Consider the following 17,812-nt stretch of genomic DNA (forward strand, 5'->3'; position numbering starts at 1 on the left):
GATGACCCACAGCAAATGGAACCAGAGCAGCAGCATATGTTGTCTCTGCTTATGTAAAATGCTTAAGAGCTGTCATTTCTGTGCCTGAATCACACATCTGCTGTTGGCAGCCCTGGAGGCACACACTCTGGTCACCCTGTCCATTCCTCTCAGGAGGCACTTATACCTGCAGCGTGCGAGGACTTCTGTGGCACTCAGCAGGTATCTGAGCATACATTGTTGGTAGGATGAGTAAGAATTTAAGTTCTTATCACCTACCATGGCTAAATCAGATTGAATGTGCTTCCGTTATATGACTAGTCTCTGTGCATACAACAACAGACCTGTCACACTGCGCTCATGACAACCAGTGCTAGTCCCATGACTTTGCACGACAGCTTCTAGTGAAGCCAAGTTGTTTAGAATGGCTACCGAGGCACTTTTCAAGTGTGCTCCTTGTGCTTATACCTGTTCTAACCTAGAACCTATACTGCACCTAACCAGCTTGCTTCACTCATATCTTCATTGTTTCTCAGAGTTCCCATAGCTGTAATGATATACAAAGTTAACTTACACATTGCATATGTAAAAGCAACTCTTAAACAAGCACATGTGTAGCAGAGAGCAGAGTACATCTGTACCTGAAAACACTCTAGAATTGGAGGGTAACTTCTAAAACCTTACGTTGATAACAGTTTTCTGAGCTTTAGGCCTTAGGTCACTCCCAGTCATCTGAATTTAGACACTGACAGCACATTACAACGTACAAAGTTCTACACTGCAGCCACAACACTGGCAGAACCTCCCTTCATTCTGTGACTGGTTATGCAATGATCAGCAAACAGGCACAGGGAGCATGGATTGGGTGTCTCAAAGTTGTGCTGCCTCATGAAACAGTGTACAAACTGATGCACGCCCAAAGATGTAGTGGCCACAAGAGAGATGTGAGGGGCTAAATAGTACAGCACAGTAACAAAGAGCTCATGAAACCTCTGTTTTGCTGAGGTTCACAATGCTCTGAGACACAGCCATGGATTAATCACCACACCTTCCTGTACCTCTGGCTGCCACCTGGCTAATTAGATTGAACTATGTGGGGCAAGGGCTGCATTTATCTACAGATAGGTTTGGCAGGTTGCACAGTTGGTTACTGATACCGCCAAAAGCCATCCAGCACCACTGGAACACAGAGAGCAACTGCAGCCAGCCGCTTGCAGCAGCACTGGATCCAGATGGAGTCAGACAGGCTGCAGGACTGGGAGGCTCCAGCACCACCCTCGTCTACTCAGTCATCTGTGTCACGTGGATACTGGAGTTCATCAAGGCATTTTTTTTTCCAGGGAGCCTGGAAGTGCATCTCTGAGTGGATTCACACATTCATATTTAACAGCATGTTCAATAAGCTTCTTCTCTTCTGTAAAGCACTTAAGAGTGAGTAATTAAAGGAAATATTACTGTAGTAGAGCTTCTCATTAGCAACCTAATTAGCCTTCTGAAAATAATTAACATTCCTTTCTATAAAGAGAACAGATGACCCATTACATCCATTAGGCAAGCAAAACAAATGCCCAAGGTAAGGGACTTTTTTCAGGGGAAGAGCAGAGAAGCATCCAGCAGCAGTGCCATTAAGAGAGGAAGCAGAGGAGGCACAGATGCCTGTGACTCACGAAGACTAGGCAATGCAGGTGGGTATGCAGGATTGGTGCGTGTCTAGCTGTCAGATGTGTACATCTAGCATTTGCACGCAGATATGTCCTTTTATCTGCCTTTATGACCTACTGATAATCCATCAGCTGAGATGCTGGAATATTTGGCACCCCATCTTCTTTTTGAATGCTCTCAAATTCAGCCACTTACACTCATAGCCATCTCTCTCCAAATGCAAAAAAAAACCCAAAAAACAAACCCAAAAGGTCTTTTTTTTTTTTTAATAGTAAATTTAAGTAGTAAAATTCCCAAATAAACCACAATTTAATGTCACGTGCAGTTCATTTCCACAGCACACAGGAACAGCTGAGGTGATGGTTAGGAGCACCTCCCCGCAGGCTGCAGAGGGTGGTGCTCTGACCAGTTGGTATGCTGAAAGAATTTTGACCATGTTTCTCAATCAGTACCTGTTTGAAATTGGTGTGGGTGAACAGAGCAACAGCTATCAGTGGTGTGGAATGTGTGAGTGTACAGATGAGAAGAAAGCTAAGGACACAAGTCAGCACATCACGGACTGGTACAGCAAGAACTGTGGTATTAGCACAGTACCATCACGTGTGTTAGCACAGAACAACAGATAAAGGAGAAACAACCCATGACAAAATCAAGCTTCCCAACATCCATGTATTCCTGGCCATGCAGTTGCATTTTTCCCATTTCTGTGTTCGTACATTTACATTCCCCTGGCAGAAGAGTTGAATACTTGTAGCCTTCAAGTGTGATTACAGAGAGGCAAAGCTCAGCATGCAAAAGCTTCCACAGTTACATCACTATGGAAACCACACATCCAACTCCTGCTCTGTTTGTCTACTTCCTTATCTGATTTAAAAAAAAAAAAAAAAAAAGGTATTCTTCCAATCTCCACACTTCTATCCAGACCACAGTAAGACAAACACTTTTGATCTGCCTCAGGAGGAATACTTTCTTCCTTCAGAGCCACTCTGTGAAAGGCCCCACCTCTCCACCCAGCTGGGCAGGCTTCCACCAGAACACTTACTCCACTTCTTTCAAAAAGCACCCTCCAAACCCAGGCTGGGATTTCACCTTTGTTTCCCACCTACGACTTCCCTCTGCTTCTGGACTAGGGTAGCTCCAGAGGTGAGTGACTCTTAGGGCAAATGCAATGAGAAGGCTTAAATCGAAAGCTGAAAAATGTTCTGGATATGATCTACAGTGCCTTCCCTTGAAGTTGCTGGTTAAAGGTAACTTTTCCCACACTAAAAGTCTAAGCCTCTCAGCAAAAGCCTGATAGCCAAGAGCGAATCTGGAAGACACAGAAGAAAAACGGGGAACAATACTTATTGTTCCCCATTATCTTATCCCCATATCTGAAATAATGTGTGCATTCTGCAGCCTAGGTATGTGAAATGGCTGACGGAATCTTCATACTAACAAGTCAGAGAGGGCAAATTCTCCCCTGTATCTAAGTATCTGCATTTTGTGCTGAGGAAAAGCCTTTGAGAAAACCTTCAGCAAGCTCTCTCCAACCTCCCAGCACACCCATCCCATGGGCTCACAGCAGTTCACGGGAGAATCAGAACAGAATTTGGCCTCTGTAGTTCCTTAAGTCCTTGGCACCTCTCAGCTTCAGCTGCCAGCAAGATTTCCAATCATTATGGAGCAAATTCCCACTAGTAAATGAGCTGAGAAAAGCTATATATTTTACAGAGGTTCCCAAACAGCACGTAAGCACCCTCTTCTACACTAAGGTACTCTGTAATGAAAGAAAAGTCCAGCTGTGCTCAGAGGACTTCTGGCAGATGACAGCCTGGCTTCTCAGTAGGACAGACATAGAAACAACCTAACGCAGTATAAATTCTCTCACAAAAAACTGCCCCCTACCACCTGTCACAAAAAGGACTGGAGCAGTCAGTGCCTCTTTCTTGATCCTAACTCATTTCCCCCCCCACAGACATTCCAGGCTGCTATCACTAGACACATCCCGATTCCATTGGTGTAACAGGAGTTCCTACCAACAGCCCACAGAACGAGCAAAGGTTACTTCTGTGTCCTCGAGGATGTCACAACAGTGCATATGACAGGTTCTTGGAGAAGGGCAGCCTGAGTGGAACAGTGATGCAGTCTGCAGGGTCGTGTCCCCGTGGCTCTGGGAGCAGATCTGTCTGCATCTCTGGCAGACGGTATCCTGAGCAGCCCAAGTGGATGGCACATACAGGAGGCACTGGAGGAATTAATTATTCATAGTCTTGTTCTGCTGCCAATGGATCTATGTTTTCCTGTGCCCACACAGAGCTTGGTTTTTGTTTTAACAGTAACAGGAGATGTCTGTGCCTCCTTTGATGGCTCTTGAGGGCAGGCGATAAGCGGCATTTGCTCTGCTCACAGCAATAGTACCATACAGCAGGGCACATGCCAGACACAGCTTTCTCCAGAAGAACCCATGGCTGCATCACTGACAGAATGTCTGGGTGCACTCCAAGGCTCGGTCCAGCAGCAGCAACCTTCCTGGGAAGCTGCTGACTCTTGCTTTGACATAACCTGCAGCACTGGCCTGAACCTTGCTGCTCAAGAGATGACATTCTGACCAATTGAGGGCCTGTGTACAACTGCACTATCAGCAGCACGATCACACCCAAAGCCTGGAGCAATTGCTGACCCCGCTTACCCACACTGCTAGCACTGCCATTGTTCAGCCCACTGCTTCTATTCAATAGCTGTCCAGGACTGCTCCCCATTCCCAGAGAGGGGCAGGGATCAAGCAAGGCTACCTGTGAGACTGGGACAGTACCACCTGGGATCCATTGGACACCACCACTAGGAGAGGGCCGTGAGACCCTTGAGGCAGAGAACAGCTTATGGTGAAGGTGCCATGTGAATCTGAACACGTAGGTGCTACACATGGAAAACTCAAAGTGATTTCCCAGACAGAGAAGAAGTACTGTGCATGACCTGCCGTGAGGGCCTTAGCCACAATCCAGAAAACAAAACTGTAGTCTAAACTGCTGCAAGCTGCATCAGAGCACCTGATCTTTGCCTCCTGCAAGGGCGCTGTACTGCAGAGCGCTCAGAGAACAGTGCAGGGTCCAGGGATTGTTGCTGAGGTCCCACAATGCTTAGCCTGTCTGCCAGGATCAATGCAAGTCTTTGCTCAAATACAAAACCTTTCCACTTTGATAGCGTTTTACTCTGTGCAAGTGTAGCAGTCTGCAATAGGTACAGGCAAGAGGAGCCTGTGATCAGCAGAGTAGCACATTGGTGAATCAGGTGCAGAGACTGCACTGTTCCTCAGGGCCAGGAATAGACTCCGCATCATCTGACTCACACCTGTGCAGAGAGCAGCCCCTGCTCCTTACCTACTGCTCTCCTTTAGCTCAGGCACTGCTCCACTGTCCTGATTGCTGTGACTGCCTCAGGCTATCTGTGGGTGAGGTTTTAAAGTGACAATAATGCTGGAATAAGCTCGGCAATATAAATTACGAGTGATCAGAACAGCGTGACATGAAGCAGACAGAAACCAAGGGCAATGCATGCAAACAGCAACCTTACTCACGCTTCCAGAAAGCAATCTGCAGGTTGAACTGGTGGAAATAATTTCACCTCCTGCCCACCACTCCCCCGCTCTACACGTCTGCGTGGTGGAAGCAGATACCTCCACACTCACCAGAGCTCTCCGTGCTGCGAACCCTCTCCTGCCTCCTACCCCTAAACCTTACCTGTTGGGAGGGATCCGGCAGCTCTCCCACTTTGTCCTGCTCCTGGTTCACAGCATCCGTGGTGAGGCCAGGCCGTCCCCGCAGGTCCCAGCCGCTTCAGACAGCTGCCGTCTTCGAGACAGGAGTGTGCGACCAGCAGCTAACGTGGCGACGACCAGGCAGCCTTTGTAAAGCAAAACAGCGCAGGTTAATGTTAATGCGGCACAATGTGAGAGAGGCTTCCAACACCCAACGAGCAACGTATGTATCTGAGCCCTGGCACCCGGCTGTGTGGAGGGCCAACCTCTGCCAAGTGCAGCTGAGTGCTGTCCCTGTCCCAGTCCCGGGCTGGAGGCTGGCAGCCATTCCCCAGGCTGGGTTGGGTCCTTCTGCTCCACACTGTCCTTCTGGATCCCTGCCACAGCAAACATGAGGAGCATGGCTCCAAAGCCAACGACCAAAGGTTCCTCACCGCTGCCATCTCAGACAAGGGCTCAGTTAACCCTCAGAGGATCTGTCAGAAAGTGTTTACTCAGTTGCTTTTTTTTTTCCTGCCCATCAACCATTTTTAATTTGCTAATTTATTTTTAAGTAAGCTGCTGACTTCTTTTCATCCCCATCCTCCTTCTAATACTGCCTCCCAGTCTCCCCTCTGACCACACATTCCTTCCCCTCCCTTTTCTGCTCTACGTCTTCACACAGGCAGGCCCTTTCCAGCCCCCAGCCTGTTTCCCCCTGCCCTGGTGAGGAGGCTGCCACCTGCCCCCGCATCAGGCCCAGGCCGTGAGCAGAGCAGCGTGCCTGAGCTGCCCTCCCCTTCTCAGGCGCTGATGCTCAGGATGCCACAGTGCTGCTTTGCGCAGAAGTCACACGTTGAGGTGCCAGTTCCAACACAGAAATATCCAGCACATACCCACTCCAGTCTCACAGATCTCACACTCTGAGGGCTTGTCTACACACAGCAATTTTCTAGATTAATGGCATGTGACGAAGTTACAGAGCAAGAACACCTATGTGCCAGACTGCGTAACAAACAGGATCGTCATGTTATCACAGAACTGCAAGGGTTGGAAGGGATCTCAGGAGATCCTGGAGTCCCAGCCCCCTGCTACAGCAGGTACCCTACAATAGATCACACAGGTAGGCATCCAGACGGGTCTTGAATAAGGAGATTCCACAGCCTCACTGGGCAATCTGTTCCAGTGCTCCATCACCCGTACCATAAAGAAGTTCTTCTGCATGTTAGTATGGAGCTTCCCACGTACAAATTTCAGGCTATTCTCCTTGTACTATTGCTACACACCACCGAGAAGAGCCTGGCCTCATCCATCTGCACCCCACCTCCCTTCAGATATAATGAACATTTTTCACATCTCAGTGAACGCAAAATTTTGGGCACAGAAATCCGACAGTAATTCAAGAGGAACATTTTCTCTTAAAAACAAACAAACACAATACAAACAACAACAGAAGAAACACGCCATTTGCCTTTAGGTAACACTGAACTACAAAAACATTCCAATAAAAAATGCAGATTAAATAACTAATCCTCCCCCAACAAAACCTTCCCACCAAGATTAGCGGAGCGATGAATAGCATAAAACCACTAATTAAATCAATGTAACATGGGTATTATGAGACACACCGAGCACTTCCTGCGTATGCACTGATGTTAGCATCTGCTTTGGAGCCTCTCTTACCATGAGGAATAGCTGCTATTTTAACAGCCAGGTACTTATACATCACGTTGGAAAGAACGGCTGTTGTTTATTAGCTCTCATTTAAATTACTCTAAACTTGGTGTTCCTGCAAATTATTCACACGTATGCTATTTTCATTGTATGCATTTTGTTACAGTAGAGTATAGATTTCTACTGAGCTATTTATCAGATGCCTGCATACAAAATTTCAAGAAGTATTTCCAAGAAATGCATTTTAAAGAACACTGAGAACTCTTTCTACATAGTCAGACCTATTTGTGACTGTAATTTGTTTTGTAAAAGGAGTGAAGAGCAAAATGATACACAATAAGCAGCTGTAGCACTCTAGACTCCTCCAAGGCACAAACCTGAAGACCAGAAGACACACCGCTGCTTTTAAACCAGGAGCTGTGCTCTGGGTCAACTGCTTTGTTTCTCCGAGCCCAGTTAATAAACACATACACCCACTGTTTGCCACAAGGCTGGGCACACCCTGGAAAAAAAAACAAAGCACAGCATTTTCAAAAGGGTATTTTTATTGCCAGATGAGTTCCATGTATCTCGGTGTGAGCGCTCCATCCTCACTCAAAGGTTTGGCATGGCAGTGAAGGACAGAGTGGGGCTGAGAAGTTCTCCTGGCAGGGGGACAATGCTGGGACAGCTCTGTCCTGTCCTGCACCTTGCTGCACGGCTCAGCCCTTTCCCAAGCACCAGCCCTACGGCCGCCCACAGTGTCACAGAGACTCCAAGCGAGGGATTTGTCATTCATCTGAACACTGCTCCCAAAAACCTCCCTGTTCCCAGCCATATCACCTCCCAGATCTGGCTCTCAGGCCTCCACCCAGCAGGAAGAAGTTCCTTTCTTCCCCAATAAGAGAAGCAAACAAAAAAAGCCACCTTCGTTTCTATGAGCTCAAAATGCTTGAGAAACCATAGCTTTAGTTGCATGTGTATCTACACTTGAAAGAAAAAGAAACTCTTTGTTAGCAAAGACTGTGTCGTAACATAAGAGCAGAGAGGCAGCGCTGAAGATAAAGGCTTGACCTTGGAGTTCACAGCACTTTGGCTGGTCAGAAAAGGCCACATAAATGATAAGCAAACTTCTTGTGCTGAAATGCTAATGATTAAAAAGGTGTAATGTTTGTATTAGCAAAAATCAACAACTACAACAAATATTCAGCAGTGGTGTAGCCATTCAAAAAAAAAAAAAGAGTTCCAATCTGAAGCCCACTGCTGTGTGGGACTCGGGCTCCTCTCAGATGCCAGCACCAGCAGGCGGGGGTTGCACTTCAGTAAGCAAAGGAGTAACGCTCATCCAGTTCTCACTGGATGGAAATGAAATTCCTGGCTGCCAAGCGGCTACTTGTGCGTTCCTTCACCTGTTTGCTTACTCCTTTCCATGATTTGCAAAGTGCACCAGAAAACTCAGGTCCATGCCACTACCTGGCAATTAAATGGAGCTGTCCCACCAACAGAAAAGCCCCTGAGCAGCACCCACACTCAGTTTATTGGAAGCAGAAATCAAACAACTTCTCGGCAATGCAAGACCTGCAACCCCTGCAAGACCTCCATGGAAGGCAAGGCAGATGTCACCCAAACAAACCCTAGCATGCCCTTCCCTCTGCCCTTTGGTTGGGTTTTCCATCTGCACGTGGAGCAGCCAGGCCCTGGGATCCCTGAACTCCAGGCACGTAGAGCACGGAATGTGGCACTCCCTCCCAGAGGCAGGAGGTAGGGCTGCAACATCCCATGACAGGAATCATAGAATCGCTAAGGTTGGGAAAGACCCACAGGATCATCCAGTCCAACCATTCACCCTTCACCAATAGTTCTCACTAAACCATGTCCCTCAACACAACATCCAAATGCTCTTTGAACACCACCAGGCTCGGTGACTCCACCACCTCTCTTGGGCAGCCCATTCCAGCACCTGACCACCCTTTCAGAGAAGTAGTATTTCCTAACGTCCAGCCTGAACCTTCCCTGGCGCAGCTTGAAGCCATTAAGTTCTGGGCTGGAAGAGGAGCACAGCAACAAGGTTGCAAAACTCCATAAAACAGTAGCTTTCCGCCACCTGCAAAAAAGCCCTAAGCATCTCCGAGGTCAGGAGCATCCTTTCCCAGATACCTCCACATCAGCCCACCGTGGCTTCTGGAAGGCCTCCGGTCTCAGATTGCTCCTAAAAGTGCTGGCAACAGCGAGCACTGGAGAGCCTTGGGCAGGTGCTCCACACAGCCACAGGAGCTGCAAATGCCGCTGTGGCTGGTTACCGACAAGCAGCAGCTGTTCAGAATAACCAGCAAGAGTCTATTTTGTTGTTGCAGTTACCCTGCAGGATTTCTAAGACAGATCCTGCAATCTGTCAGGCAGTCAGGTTTCAAACAAAATCCCCTAGATCTGCCTTATGTTATCGGAGTCCCACTTACTGTTTCTCCATGCACACTTCACTGCTGATGTTCCTGCCGTCCTCTTCCTGCTAAGACAATGAGAACGAACCAGCTGGCTCTACACACAGGTTCTTACGCATTACTGCAGCTCTCAACACTTTGGGGCAAATGGGTCGCTGTGGGTGTTCAAGGTTTCCCACAGCTCGCCACATTTTCCTGCCGTGTGCCTTTTAACATCAATCTCTCGCCCATTTTCTTACCTCTCGTGTTCCCAGGGATGAGCTACGGCCTGCTCTCCACAAGCTGGTGAAGGCCCGTGGGAGAGAATGGCTGTTTCCTTATATACACACTTACTTACACTTCATTATTTTGAACAGCTCATCTAACATTTGTTCTGTTGCTTTCAGGCTCTGTGAATACATTTCTGTGAAACCACGGTCAGAGCTGACCTCACAATATGGCAGTCAAGCAGGAGGGGAGTTAAAAAGGAGCAACTCTCACAGAACTCCGCCTACACGTGCTCCGTGGAGAAGTATAGAGCATGTTACATCATGAAAGCGAAGTCACTGGCTTTTTGGTAACTGAAGGCAGGGTACAGTTGCTTAGCAATTTATCTGATTACCATTTTTCAAGTATCACATGCACACTTAGAGACGTTGCATAATAATGTCTCACTTTCATGCTTCCTAACCCAATTAAAAAAAAATAAAATAAACCTACCAAAGTTCTACCAAAATTAATGCCTGGGGCTTCTTTTCTGGCAAAAGAGAAAGGACAAGATAATAGCTCAAGAGCGGGTTGAAGCATTAATATTCCTGAATATAAGTGGCTTTCAGAATGTTTCTATGCAAGCATTTTATCTACTTGTCTGCAAAATGACACCAATAATTCCTGCCTCACAGAGAGGCACCAAAATTCATTAAGAACAGAAAGATTTGCAGATGAAAGATGCTGTGGAAGCACTGGTGTTACCACTTACAGCTTTTTTAGTACTCCAAACATTGCTAAGCCCCGGTCCGAAGAGCAGCAAATTCTAATCATTGTCATGACATTGTTAGGGAAACAAGGACTGTCCAGTCTCACACCATGCAAATTACAATTCTATCGTGAGAATCTGATATTTTCACTATCTAGGAAAGAAAAAAGAAAACAAAACCCAACCTTCCCCCCACTCCACGCTACATACCCAACCTGAGCCTGCAGTACTAAGCACTGCTGCAGCTCCTGGAGCTCCTACTATGAAAAGCAGAGGTAAATCGGGACATGTGCATACATGGCATTTTTAGAAAAGAACATGTTGTACCTATCGATCTGCTCTTTGAAAACCTAATTACACTCTAGCTAATCTATGAAAGAATTGAGTCTTTAGCTGCCTTTACAGTGAGCAGTAATACATCATAATACAAATATCAAAACTAGGCATTGTTTCCAAAAGGGTATAATCAGCTCTAAAAAGAACTTGCACTGTAGAGATAGACCTTTTGCACAGCCACGAGTTATATGCCAATAAAACACAAACTGTCTACTTTATATACGCACCTCTGCCTTCAACTGCACAGAAAGCAGCTCAGCTGCCCAGGGCTCCGCTTACAGCACATAGTCCCTGTCAGCTCAAGTGACAAAGGTGAAGTTTTGGAAGCCCCGTATCTCATCCCCGTGGCAAAGTATTAACTGGCAATGAAAAACCCCAAGCAAGGACAGCCAAGCTCTGTACTGCTAACGAGTCATGATCTTACCTTCGCCGCAGCTCCTGTCTTGCTAGTAGACATCAGAGCAATTTTATAAACTCTGCCCTACTTCCTGTGGCTCTTGTGCAAGTCGACGACCAATTAAAGGCTTAATAGAGAGACCTGCCTTGGAAAGACCTGCTGGATCAAAATAAACCCAATCACATGGCACCTACCATGCCGTTAGTGGAAACCATATGCACATTTTGAAAACGCCAGGCATCACAAAAAGAAATCATTCCTCTCCGGGGACGTACTGGAAACATCCTTACCGTGAGCCTCAGCCAGTCCAAGATCCGAGGAGGACACCTCGGCTGAAGAGCGTCCTGCGGGCTGCACACACCCACCTCTGCCAACACTGCCGATCGTGGCGAGAACCCACCCCACCCAGAGCTGCGTATGGATGCAGTTCAGCCAAAAGTTCTTAGCCAAGATTAAGCTGGTGGGGATGGCTGAGTCCGACCATCTCCCGCGCATATATTCTGGGTGAAAACAAACCAAGGAAAATAGCGAACCCAGCAGGCACTTGGGAGCACGCTGTGTCACAGCTGTCCATACTAGGAGAGAGCTTCCCCCTTCAGAAATACCTCGTCATCTCCCACGTGAGCCCAGGAGCACAGCACAGTGCCCGGCAGCAGCCCCGGTGCAGGCTCAGCACCAGCGCACCTGAGCACAGGGCAGCTGAGAAGGAGCCCTCCCTGCTTCGTCGTTCGTGCCATTGACACTTATCCAATGACTCCTAATGCTTGGATCTTATGCAATGAAAGCAAGACGGCACACATGTGTGGTAGAGAAGATTCTCTCTGTAATCTAATCCAGCTTTGACAGAAGCCTGCGAGGGCGGAGGGGGTTGAGATAAGGTTGTGGCAAACTTCTGTGCTGGCACCAATAAAAATCTAGAACAAAACAGAGGTAACAAAATGCTACTCTCTTTTATACAGGCCAATTAGAGGCTTCTGAACTCATACACGAAAGACAATCTCATTCAGATATGCTTACAAACAAACTTCTAAAGCAGCTGAACTTTTACTTAGCCTATGGGGACACGTTAAAGAGTAGCATACACCTGCAGATAGATGCCCTTCAGCTTTGTTTTAGACAGCCCGTGAAGTGCCCAAGCTCTATCGTGCACCAGATCTTATTAGGAGCACCGTTTACCACCACGAATGCAGAGCTCTGACTAATCAGAAATGAGCAGAGATGTTGGTCGTCTGTCCAGAGAGCCAAAGCCTCCACTAGCCTTGTTCTGGCTGCCTGCACACTCCTTTCACCAAGAGCTCAGATGCCATCTGGATGCTCCTGTTTCACACGTTGTCACAGAAATGCAAGGACCCATTATTTCTGCTGTATAATGTCAGACACTTCCACTCCCTGCCCGGTCTGCACTGAGCATCTGAACACCCTGGGCTCCAGCAACTCTCCAAAGCCTTCACCTGGAGGTGGGCAGCACTCTGCAGGGAGAAGAGGACTGGGGCCTTTTCCTGCCTCCTGCTGGCAAACAATTTATCCAAGTAATTGACCCATTTTCTACAGAATAATTAGCCCAGGGGAATGACACGCTGCTGCCCTTTAATTAGCCATGCTGGTAGCTCTCTTGTTTTACCGTGCAATAGCAGGAGCCTGAGACTAGGGGAAAAAAATCCACAAAACTAAAAACAACAACAACAAAAAAACCGAACAAACAAACAAAAAAAACCAACAAAAAAACCCAACTTGATTTCATTTCCTTAAACACGACACCTCTTAAATGCGACCCAGAAACAAAGAGTCCTAATGCACAAATGCCAACAGTAAAATTTCCCATTTATTCTGCAGTTCCCATGCCAGCCATCAAGACTCCTTCATACCACTGCACTGGGCTTCTTCTCTTCTCTGGACACCCTCCCAGTTGCTTCTCCTTCATCGTCCATGACCAGAAACCCCTGTGCCGGCTCTTGGTGGGGCCATCACCTCCTCTCCCACCTCTCCAAACCTCCCGGTGCAATCAGCCTCACCTGGCTCATTGCTGGTGCTACAGAGGAAGGCGAGAACTGCAGTCATGGGGTGAATTGGGCACTGAGAGAGAGCACCCTTCCTGCACAGCACAGGGACCACCCACAGCCCTGTAGTGTGAGAACTGAGTGCAGCCATCACCGTACCCAAATGAATGAGTGATGTGCTGCGGTGTCCTGGAGGTACACACAACTCACTCTCTTGACGTGAAGGAATAAGCAGACTAACAAATTAGAAGGCCAAGGGGATCCTGCATCTGCACTCCTTAGGACTTCTTCAAGATGCTGAACTGAAGTACAGATCGTAAAAAGGTACCTCAGTCTGAAGGCTCCAAACGCTGCCAGGTCCACCACCTCACCCGAAGAACCCTTCCCCCATTGCACACAAAGCCTCGCTTCAAGGTTAAGTTCATCTTTACCTCACGCTATGACACTGCCAGTAGAACCACAGAGCCCCATGACCAGGCGCCGTTCCATACCTACGTGGGGCCCTGTGCTGCCCTCAGCCCCCATCCAGCACTGCTCACGACTCACACCGTGGCCCCTGGTCCTGTCCTGCAGCCTACCCTGGGGCCCAGCACCCAGAGTCCCAAAACCAGACGTCCCCAGAGGAAGCTGCCCCAGCCTCCTGCCCTGCAGCAGGACACCGTGCCTCGGAGGCACAGAAAACCCCTCGTACAGTGGGACACCACAGTCTGGGAGCCCTCAGGGTACACCGTGAGCACGGCAGTGACCCTGCGGGCAGGTCTCCTGCAGTACCTTCCCCAGCACCTGCAAAAGCGGCCACAGAAGCTCAGAGCTGCATCTCAGTCACTCCTCTTTTCTGTTTCCTAGCAATTCTATGGACATTTCATCTTTTCAAGGCTTTCCATTTACCCCCAAGAAGCAGCGAGCCCCGTTCTTAGCTGATGCAGCTCATGTACTGATGCGTCGGTGTTCTCACGAGCCACAGGCAATGCTTTGGGCAACCCGGTCCCCTTGCAAATCCCGACACAAGGCTCCATCGTGGAACTGCCGTCGCCTCACCTGCAAATACCCCCATCCCCTGCAGGTATTGCTCCTTCTGGAAATTGGGAGCGAATCGGAACAAACCTGCCAAGCGCCGGATGCCAGAGAACAATACCAAACATTTCATCTGACACAGCTACACCGCCTGCGCTGCGTGATTAGGGGGACTTCGCACGTCGGTGCTCCCCCCGGGCCGGCGATGCGGAGCTCCCCGGGAAGCCCCGCGTTGCACAGCGGCTGACGGAGAGGGGACGAGGGAAGGGCGATCCCCGCCGCGTCCCCGCGCCGCAAAACGTGGGGCCAGTAGACAGAACCCTGCCGCAGGGGATGGGCAGGAGGAAGCACATTTTCCATTTCGCAAAAAATTCAGCTGTTCTGGATGTTTTCCATACCAAAAATGGAACAAGAGCAAACATCCTGAGACCGATTTAAATGTAAAAGCAGCGGCAGAAGGATCCCTCGTTTCAGCGGGGCTGATATCCGGGTTCCTGACCTCCCGGCACCGCAGCACGAGCGGTCCCCGGGGCTGCAGAGGAATCACTGAGGGGGATGTCGGCCCCCTCCCCCTCGCCCTGTTCTGGGGGACTGGACGTGGATTTGTCCCTTCCCAGCACAAAGAGTTACTGAAACCAATACGACCGGGATATTTCACAACACCTCGCTTTGTTCAAAACACGTCACATCTCAGAAGAAAAGCAGCCCCAGCCTCCCCATCCCCGCAGCTCCCGCCGCGCCCCCGCACCGCCACCTCCCTCCCTCCCTCCCTCCCTCCGCCCTCCCGCCCGGCGCTCCGCATCCCCCGACAGCGGCGGCGGCGCTCGGGGTCGCGGCTCTCCGCGGCCGCTCCCGGGAGGGGGCGACTGCGGGCCCCGCCGCCGCCTTTGTCTGCCCGAGACCGGCGCCCACCCGGGTACCCCACGGCCTCCCTCCGAGCGGGAGGCGCGGCCCCGGCCCGGCGGTGCAGGCTGCCCCCGCCGACAAACCGAAAGCGGTAGTGCCGGGCACCCGCCCTCCGCCCCGGGCGGCGCATCTCCGGCCGCGGGGAGGCCGCCGGGAGCCGGGGCGCGTCCCGGGCAGGTGCCGGGCGGCCGCCGCGCCCCCCCCCCGCCGCGGGCCCTCGCCTCACCGGGGTCCATGGGTGCCCTGCGACCGGCGGCGGCGAGAGGCGAAGCGCGCCCGTGACACTCGCCCGTAGTGTGGATGCGGTTGCAATCTGCACATGCTCGCTTCCGACAGCCGGCCTTCCCCGCCACCTTCCCTTAACTCTTTCCCAACTGCCTCGCACCGCCTTCCGCCCCTCCCGCACCGCTGAGGGGCTGCGGGGTCCGGGCGCGGAGTTCCCCGCACGGCGCGGTGGGTGCGTGCCGCAGCACCCGTCTTTCGAGCCCTGCGGGAGCCCTCCCGAGCGGTCGCTCTGCGGGTGCGCGGTACCTGCCGTGCGGTCCTTCGTATTTACCCTGAATCCGTGCCCGCAGAGCCCGGGCGGCCGTGGGGCACAGCCCGCATCGCCTGCTGCTGGAGTCGGGAGCGGAGGGACGTCTAACACCACTGTCAGAGGAAATATTTGGCTGTAGTTTAGCCGGTAAAGAGTGAAACATAATCCCCGCAAGAAGTGTTTTTCCACCCAGAGGGATCTCTCCGGATCCAAAAAAATAAAAATAAAAAATAATTTCTAAAATGGCCCGAAGAAGGAGAGTAAGAAAATAAATTTAAGGCATAAATAGTAGGGCAGATTAAATTCCTCTCTCCTTCTGCATTAACTCTTCTGCAGCATGAGAACACGGGAGAGTAAAGTGCCTTTCTCTAGGGTTAGAACCAGGAGACTGCAAACTTCAGCCAGAGGTGAGGAGCGGACATCTCAGTGCCCTGGGACAGTGTGGGCAACACAGCCACGTGCCACCACCTGGGAGGGCTGCAGCAGGCAGCAGCAGGTTAACGTGGTACCTTCTTCCAGAAGGGAAAGAGATTTGCATGTGTTACTTTACAGAGAGAACCCTACGTGTCACGGGGTAAGAAGCTACCTCCAGTAACACGACTGGGATGGGACGTGGCCTGGCTCTTGGCCCTGTTTTTCAGCTACCTCATCTCTGAGCTCCCCACTCTGCCCAGGTCACTGCTGCAGCCCACACCTTCTTTTTCCCAGACCCCAGGCATCCTGCTCTCCCCTGTCCCCTGCAATACCAGGAAGGATGAGCTCATGTTTTCAGCAGAATAAAGATGCTTTCATGACCTCTGTTTAAAGATTCAGTTGTTCAGAGATCAATAAAAAACAGCCACGGCGATGAGGCAGCACCAGACCGGCGCAGGCCTGAGGTGCTCACAGGAAGGGTCTCCCAAGAAGCCGGGCCAAAGGCTGGTGCTGCAGGGCCCAGAGCTGCAGGTGCTGCATGGATGCACAGCACCATCGCAGCCCCAGTGCTTCCAGGGCCCACACGCTGCGTGCAAAGAGCTGTGGCTGCTCTGAGGATGCCACACTGCAGCAAAGCGCCTGTCAGAGCGTCACCTGACCACACAGTCTCTCTGCGAGAGCTGGAGTGGCAGAAAGATGGAGCATTTTAAAGGGGAAATGGAGAATAATGCAGCCATCCCTACCCCAGGCGAGCTGTACCAGCTGGGGTGGCACTGAACGTGCCGGTGACCCCAGGCTGGCTTAAAAAATAAACTCTTTGATGTATATTTCAACAGAGCTGGGAAGGAAAATGCTGAGATAGATAAGGTCTGTCTGATGTTGTAGAAGCACCTTTAAAATACTGCATCTGATCAGATAGATGCAGAGGGCAGCAGTCGGATGCTGTGCTCATGTATTTACTGTGAAACAGCATCCTTCAGAAAGTGCTGAGCACTGTGCCAGAGAGAGAGAGCGTGAGAGAGATCATTTCACAGCATGAGGCAGCACGAACGTTTCACAGCATGAGGGGAGAGAATGCCTTACGAGGAGCAGAGGAAAGGTCAAAGAGGAAGGAAGATGAGAGCTAAGAGATACTCACCTACGAGAAGGAGAAATCAACAGCCAGAGACAGACCAGAATAAATGAGAAGCACATGTAGGGAACATATAAATCTGCATTCTCCTCCCAAGTCACAGTAAGCAGGGAGGAAGGAGGAGGTGAGGAGGAAGTAGAGGGCTCCAAGAGCGAGGAGGAAAAAAGGAGGAGGCAGCAAGGCAGGGATGAGGGGAATGGGGACTAAGGCTGCTCTGTGCCAAGTGACAGGCAGGAGGGAGACAGCCAGAGAGCACCTGGGGTGGTGCTGAGCCCCCCAGGCTTGTCAGGCTGCTGCCTGTGTTTGCTGGTGCAGAAAAGCTACTGTTTCTCCATCCTGCTACCCTTCTTTTAGCCTGAGCTAGTAATGGAAAAGAGAAGCTAATGGAGCTGAGGTTACAAAATGCTGAAATACAGGGTAAGATGAGCCTAGAGGCATGAGGATCCCCAGAATTACCCACTCATCACATGCACCTTAAGGGCCAGCAAGAAGTGAGCACCTAACTCTGAAGAACACCCAGATGTGTGCAGGAAGCTGGCCCTGAGATGGAAATTTGCAGTGACCTACAGATGCCCCAGCACCTCTGCAGCCACCTATAAACAGGCAGCAGAGACACAGCTGATCCTATTAGCTATCTTACTACTGTGCCATGAGCACCTTACCTTTATCTGGAAAAAGA

General features: G+C 50.2%; 1 protein-coding gene across 22 annotated transcripts in view; it reads right to left on the reverse strand.

Annotated features, from left to right (window-relative positions):
- TMEM229B (transmembrane protein 229B) overlaps positions 1–15,386 on the reverse strand; it is a 33,966-nt gene extending 18,580 nt beyond the window's left edge. For 2 of the 22 annotated variants that reach the window (NM_001397164.1, NM_001397165.1), the window contains exons 1-2: positions 15,279–15,350; positions 5,361–5,523 (exon numbers count right to left, since the gene is read on the reverse strand). The gene's annotated coding sequence lies outside the window, so the exon portion shown is untranslated. Of the gene's footprint in view, positions 1–5,360; positions 5,524–5,643; positions 5,745–7,407; positions 11,710–11,740; positions 14,840–15,058 lie in introns of those variants that run through there. The other 20 variants (XM_046941727.1, XM_046941731.1, XM_015287335.4 and 17 more) reach the window with 18 other exon arrangements.
- Between the last annotated feature and the right edge of the window lie 2,426 nt (positions 15,387–17,812).

This window comes from Gallus gallus, chromosome 5 (genome assembly GCF_016699485.2).
Source record: "Gallus gallus isolate bGalGal1 chromosome 5, bGalGal1.mat.broiler.GRCg7b, whole genome shotgun sequence".
Lineage (NCBI taxonomy): Eukaryota > Metazoa > Chordata > Aves > Galliformes > Phasianidae > Gallus > Gallus gallus.